We start from the raw sequence: 7,727 nt of genomic DNA, 5'->3' as shown, positions 1-7,727 counted from the left end.
TAACCAAACGCCAGCCCTTCTCTGCAGAACCAACCCCAGGATCGATTTGAAGATAATAAATGGCGGGGGGGGGTGTGTGTGAGGGAGACTGGGTTCCCTCACTGCTCCTTTTCCTCCCTAGATATTAAAAAAGGGTTCGCAGTTCCCACACATGGGGGGAAAAAAACCAAGGTGTTTAAGAACAAAGAAAAGCCATTTTTTTGCAACTGTTTTATAAGCCTCTTCCATAAATTATACCTCTAGCAATTTTCATATACAAACCTCTAAATGTGTAACAAATGTTTGTTCACTATGCTTCTGAGCCGTGTTACGTTGGGAATAGAAAGGATCACATCCCTGTCCTGGTGAAGGTAGTGATATTTGTGAAACACTGTGTGGCAACATTACACAGCAGTTTGGGGCTAAAAGTAGGGGAGGATTTTGTATTCCTGTGATTAGAGCTAGTGAGGGGAACTGTTCTGAAATATTAATATTTTTCAAAAAAGCTGTTGCTGAGGAAGAAGTGGCAGGAAGCATTTAGCTACAGAATACTAATGAAAGTAGCTCTGCATTTCCAGAAGTTGCAGAAGGAAAAAAAAAAAAAAATCAATTGAGTTTGTTTGTTTGGGTTTTTTTACTTTGAATTCTCATCTCTCCTCAAAAAAAAAAAAAAGTGCAATATTTTTTTCCCTTTCTGTGACCTGCTATAGGTCCTACCAGGAGGAAATCTCTAGGAGGCACACACTGAAATTCAAACTTTACCCTGGAGTTAACATCTCCTCCTAAGTCCTAGAGCATCCTGGAAGCCTTCCCTCCCCAGAGCAGTTACCAGTTTGTGAGACCCACCCCCAGCAGCCAGCAAGAGTTTGGGCTGCAGAAGGGACAGGTCTTAACTGTTTTGTCTTCTCTAAAACTGGCACCTCCTTACACCACACCGAGTAATACGTCAGAGCCACCAAGAGCTGCCACTTTTTAAGGTCTGGCAAATAAAGCTGCCTGCTACAAGGCAGAAGATGGGGTGTATGAAGAGACAGTGGTTATTGGTGGGGGAGAGGGAGAGCTGGTTTTCTTTGGCTTTAGTTTCAGGATCACAGGGTCATAAGATAATTCAGGTCAGAAAGGACTTCAGAAGTCACTAGTCCAACCTTCCGCTCAAAGCAGGGTCAGCTCTGAGATCAGACCAGGCTGCTCAGGACTTTATCCAGTCTTGTCTAGAAGACTCCCAAGGATGGAGACTGCACAGCCTCACTGGGCAGCTTGTTCCACTGCTTCATTGCCTTCACGGTCAAAAAGCTTTTCTTTATATGCAATCTGAACTTCCCTTGTTTTGACTGATGGCAGTTGTCTCTCATCCTCCCGCCATGCACTGCTGTGAAGAGGCAGGCTCCATCTTCTTGGTAACCTCTCCACAGGCATTGGAAGCTGCTGTCTGATTCCCCCAAAGCCATCTCTAGTCCAAGCTGAACAAGCCCAGAACCTCGCAAGATGTGGGCTCCAACCCTCAACCCGGGTGGCTGGCTATTCCTGAACCTGCTGCAGTTGATCGGTCTTTCCTGTGTTGGGAGCCCCAAAACTGGACACAGGATCTCCTCTTCCCCTTCAACACCTGTCTCCCTAGAGCAGGAGCACCACAGCCTTGGCAGACCACAACACCTCACCTGCTTCTTCTTTGTTTCTTCATTCTTTTGTCTACACAGCTAAGACATTTTGAGCCAGTTCTGTCCTCATTTTTGCATGCTGTTTTGCACAGGAGAAACACCGAGCAAATAGCAACAAAGCAAGCACAGATACAGTCCTGGAGACACGGTGTGCGGGGGAATTACTTGGAAATGGAGATGGAGAGGTGCAGTTGAAGACTTGTCTAGAAAGTAGCAAGACATTTATTGGCAGCACTGGCTGGAGCTGGTGCCTCACAACCGACAAGCAAGAGTGTTGTGGAGAGATGACCTAAGGTGGCAAGTGTCCCCCCCTTTCCTAAACTCTACTGGGACTTTCTGCCTGCTTGAGAGCCACCATGATCAAGTGCCTCCAACTCCCCCAGCTTAGGCACAGTTCAGGGGCTGAGCTAGGCTCCTCTGGTTTCACGACACTAGTGGTTTTATCACGTAGTCACCAGGAACAGAGTCAGCTAGCCTGGCTGTACAGTATTAGGTAATGTTTTCTCTGAAACAGATCAAAATTTAGCCCTGTTAAAATGTGGGTGGGCTGAGGATGAGTACAACTGGGAACTTCCACCATTTTATTACAGCAGTACCTGAAAGTCTTGAACTGCAGACCTGGACTCCCTTGTGTTAGGCTCTAGAAGAACATAAACTGAGTAGTCTCCAAGTTATAAGTCTTCTTTAGGTCTCCATTACTGCTTGCCATCTTCCCATTTGCCCAGGAAGTCTCTCTCCATACCCTGGCCTTTTCCAGCTTTGCCATAAAAAACCCCACACAAGCAGTGAAGAATTCTCCAGCTCAGGGCAGAGATGGTGAATATGTTAGTTCACCCCGAGCAGTGATTCATCATTGCCAAAGAAATAAAGTACCTGGCACCTGCCACCTACCCTTGAGACTCCTTTCCTACCAGACAATATTTAAGAGTAAAGAGTTCATCTCACTTATTTTCTGACAGTGAAGAATTACACGTTTGACTACAGTTTTGGAAAAAGAAGTTGCACAGTTTCAGGGGTTTCTGAGATCCCCTTCCCCTGAGCCACATAGCAGGAGAGATAACATCACATTTCAGCTTACCTTTTAGAACCTACATTTTACCTTGCTCACGCATCTTTATAGGCCTGCTCTCTTGTTTTCTTCTTGTGGGACAGGTAAAAATAAAGGTCTTGCTTTTTAATTATGTGTAGACCTACTTCCTGCTTGTTCTTGCTTCCTAAGAAAGGACAAAGTATTATCACTTTACTTGATGGCCATGTAAATGTTTTAAAGCTTATTAGGCTGCCTAACCTGGCCTTTCCACTCCATACAGGGAAAAACATTATTTAAGGTGACACTGTTGAACTGACACTTAGTTTCTTGACCTCCAAATTATATGAAATACAGAAAAGAAGATTTCTTAACACTTCAGTGGTGTTTCTGACCTAGCCCATCCCATTTAAAAGGGAAATCGTAAATCCATGCTGGCTACTCCTGATCATCTTCATGTCCTTTATGTGTCTGGAAATGGTTTCCAGGATTAGTTGCCTTGAAGCGATGGAGCATCCCTTGGAGGGATGGACCATCCCTTCTTGGGGATGGAGGTGAGGCTGACTGGCCTGTAGTTCTGTGGACTTTTCTTTTTGCCCTTGAATGTGAATATTAAGTGGTGGTCAAACACTGGAATAGGTTGCCCAGAGAGGTTGTATATTCTCCAGCTGTGAAGGTATTCAAAACCCAACTGGATGTGGTCCTGGGCAACCAGCTCCAGCTGATCCTGCTTGAGCAGAGGGGTTGGACTAGGTGGTCTCCAGAGGTCACTTTCAACATCAGTGACTCTGTGATTTGCTTAAACAACCCCTTTAGTTAGTTGCAGCAGCTCTTAAATATAGATCTTATGAAACATTAAGTATAGATGTACTTCATTAATATTTTAGCAACTGTCTTTGTTATCACATAAATATGATTCAGAAACATAATGAATTGTTACCACATAAGCATGATTCATAAACACAATGAATTAAGTGTGGAAGAATGATCATTAAAAGCGTTCAGTGTCTTCTCAGCTATCTTCCTGGGTTTATGACATCTGTCCAGTGCGTGGCTTCGTGTGGCCTTTACCCCCAAAAAAGTCCAGCTGAAATAGATAACGAAACCCAAAAGAGGTATGTAAAAAAGCATAAGACATCAATGCAACAATATTTGCTACCACATGATGTATATTGCAACTGTATGGTACCTGCATACCAGCAGCTTATTAGATGCGAACTGTTCTCACAGGCATCACGATGGAGATATGCAAGGAGCTCATCTAAATCAAAGAGGCAGAATGAGAGGAAGTACCAAGGGGCTCGCTTGAAAATTTAACAGCTTGAAAATGGCATCTAGTGTTCAACATCTCGGTGGTGAATGAAAGATGAGGAGGAGAATGGAAGATGAGGCAGCTTCAAATAGAAGATGAAGTAGCTTATATTTGTTCAAATAGACGAAGGGGAACTCAACTTTGCAGCATGTGCATTAAAAGGCCTTTCATTTCCTGCCAAAGCATTTAAAAGTCCAGATGGTGGGCCATTGCATGGGTGAATGATGGGGCTTCCTGAGATAAAAGGGAGGGAGAGCCAAGGGACAGTCGTCCCTTTGCTTCCCTATGGGCTCCATTAGCATTTTCCTACGCAATGTGTATTTCGTGCCATGTGGCAGAGGCAAGGCTCTATACTCTTCCCTGTCCCTTTACCTTAATACTTGTCTATTCGGGCATATGCCTTCCAGAGCAGAGCCCACATCTTCCTAAATTTCTACTTTGTGCTTAGCCCAGTGCTTCCCAGCATGGACTGTAGTCTGCCAGTGCTGCTATGATGAGTACGATCGCTGGATCACGGCTCGCTGTCGCTCCTTGTAGCGAGTGGTTGTCCGGTCCCAGAAGTAAAGCTCTTCTGTTCTGCATGCGTTGATCTGAACACATTTGTAAGGCTTGGGAAAGGGGACTAGCAGAACAGAACGAGCTGGCCACACATTGACGCAGCAGCACCAAGCAGCACCGATGGGTTCTGTCACTGGTGAAGGCAGCAAGCCCTGCCAGAAAGTCGGTGTGACGTCTTCAACTGCATGTCACTAAATAGTCAGAACTACAACAGATGTCACCCCAGAGTGAATGAATTGAAATGCCTGGGAATTTTACTCCGGTAAACTGCCAGATTTGGCACGTGCCCACAAGGTATGTAAGAGGCAACTGAGAGACAGATCCTTTCTGGTGTGGCCACGGACCTGCTGTTGCAGTGGTCCACTGCTTTTCACAGCGACGTATCTTGTTTCTAAAAGGACCAACCTCTTCTCCTGCCTATCTCTGTATGGCTAAAATGCATTCATTGATGTACATATTTATTAATGTATTAATTCATTCCTGTCTCTGTGAACTCAGCTTCCCCAACTGGCATTTCTTCTCGGTTTGTTAACCCTTTACACATTGCCAAATGGGACAGCAGCTCTCTAGAGCAGCTGACTTTGTTTAGCTGCTAGTGTACTACTTAGTACTAGGGGATTTAATCTCTTTTTTGAACCTTTCATCACAATATAAGACAATAAAGCAATAATATTTACACTTTTTTATCACTGCCAACAGCTTTGCGGCAAAAAAGGCTCTTTTTAATAACATGTACTTTTTTGTAGAGTGGCTCTTATGAAATATGTCCTTGTCTTTCTTCTAGGACCATTCAGCAGCAGATGCCAGATGGGTTAATCATTATCATTTATTTGTGCAGGAAAGGTCATAATATTGTCTGCAGTGGAAAGCACACACTCCTTGTCACCAAAAAGCAGATGCTGCATGAAGAGAGGCTGGAGAAGCCACCTGCCCCCCTTGATGTGATGCTTCTGCTCTCAGGTTAGAAGAACCACTCCTAGGAGTCAGGAGAAAATTTAGTTACCTTGCCCTGTCTTGTCCTTCCCCACTCTGGTGCCATGGCTAAGGAGGGTGTTACTTTTGGACAGTCACTGAATTTTGTGATCCGACCTTTTATTCATCAAGGGTAGGACAGCCCATCACACCCACGTAAGCCACAGCAGAACGAGCCTCAGGAAGAGAGGGTGGTCTCAGACAGCAAGATAAAAACTCTGAACACAGTACTAGTCTTCAAAGCTACCGGGCCTCCTTGTCCTTTAATAAATCTTTAACCCAAAGCCAGCAGTGTGTTTCCACTTTGTAAACGTTAACTTTCAGGTCAAAGGGAACATAGACGCGCATGGGTTAATCACACACTATTTCACTTCATGCTCCTTCTCCTGGTCAAAAGAAATGACTGAACTTTGAGGTGGATGGCCCACACAGCCCAAACTTTCGTTTGGTTGATGTGGTCAAGAGCGAGCATGTATTTTTATTTATGAGCTTGTCTTCTATTCCACATCTTTTTAAGACAAGTCTGTGGTGATATGCTGAGAAGGAATTTGCCTGTGCAACTTCAGTAGGTATGAAAGCAGAGTTTCTGTGCATTGATAAGCCCAAGGGGCACAACAAGCTATGTCTCAGTGATGTAATGCCAAAGCAGGAAAAAGAAAACACATTTCTGTACTTAATGGTATTTGCAGCAGGGGTTGGCTAAACGGCTAAACTGAGAACTAGATTTCACAGTCTCTTCACTGCCATAGTGATCATCTAATCATCTAAACCAACCTCCTAACAAACAGAATCATAGAATGGTTTGGGTTGAAAGGGACGTCAAAGATCATATAGCTCCAGCCCCCCTGCCATGGGCAGGGACACCCTCCACAAGACCACGTTGCCCAAAGCCACATCCAAATTACAAACATACTGGGGTACTTTTCCTTAAAGCTGTGTTAAAGCAGATCTTTCAGAAAACTACTAATTCTACCCCGAAAAACCCCAAACTATGACAAATCTGCTTTCTTCCATTAACCATTTCAGGCTTCATCACTCTCACTTGTAGAGAACTACATGTGATTTCAAGATCCGTGTAGACGCAAGTCCTGAGAATCACGGTTTATTGCAGCTTTGCCTGCACAACTGGAAAGTCCTTATGCTGCTCATATACCAATGGCTAGTGATGAAGCCTCTTCTTAACTTCTTCACTGGGTATTCTCATGTATCATGAAGAAACATTTTCCCCATTTACTGATCAGGAGTTAGAATAAACCCACAGTAGCACAAGTGGATAATACTAATACTTTTGGCTGTATTACCAGGCCCTCACTACGTAGGAAAGCTTTGCAGTTAATTGGATGTTTGAAATTAAAGAGGGACTGATTTTGTTCTTGTTCCCTGCTCCTACCTGACATCTACCTGATGTTTCTTTCTGAAACCAGTGTCTGCCTGAGGACCTAATGCGCAGTGCTGCAGCAAAGCACACCCTAAGGAAAGCTTTACCTCCCAGCACTTTCTGGTAACTTGCTAGCCCGTGACAGGTTCATCAATAACGATAATGGCTTTTTGTCAAAGAAAACTAGTGCACTAAGCCACAGACTTGCTCAGCTCTATAAAGGAATCAAAGTAACCAGCGTCCTCATAAGGAAAGTGAGACAGGAACATGACTTCTAATGGGAAGAACTGACTAGCAAAAGAAATAGAGGGATTAAGCTCCCTTTGCTGAAAAGCAGAAGTGGGTTTTCCATCAGTAAAGTCTGTCACCTCATCAACTGAAAAATGAGGATTCAAGTGAGTTCACTACACCTCACCAAAAAAATCTATAGACTGCAGGCTACAACACAGCAGGTCATATCTTGTTTGTGATAAATGGAGCATATGGCAGCTGCCTCTGCATATATCATCAATAATGAAAACTTGTATTAAAGTTGCACCCAAACCCCCATTACTGGATAGGTTTCACATGCTTAAAGCCAATGGCACCTTTGCTAAAGATTGCTGCAAGAATCAGGCAATCCTGTTGCTACGAGAACAAAAACGTATATTCAAGAATTCAAGGTTACTGTACACGTGGGCTTCCTACTTTTCTGCATGGAAATCAAGAGGGGCAGATTTGGAGGATTTTCCATATTTAGTACGTATTCATACTTCTGACTATCCCTTCAGTCATCAGACCCGCAATCAGCAACCAGAAAGCTCTGCCGAGCCCTTTGGGAAGAGGGGAGGCTCATTGTTTATT

Source organism: Grus americana, chromosome 1 (assembly GCF_028858705.1).
Source record: "Grus americana isolate bGruAme1 chromosome 1, bGruAme1.mat, whole genome shotgun sequence".
Classification (NCBI taxonomy): Eukaryota; Metazoa; Chordata; class Aves; order Gruiformes; family Gruidae; genus Grus; species Grus americana.
The sequence above is the reverse complement of the archived record's forward strand: the minus strand, read 5'-3'. Positions refer to the sequence as shown.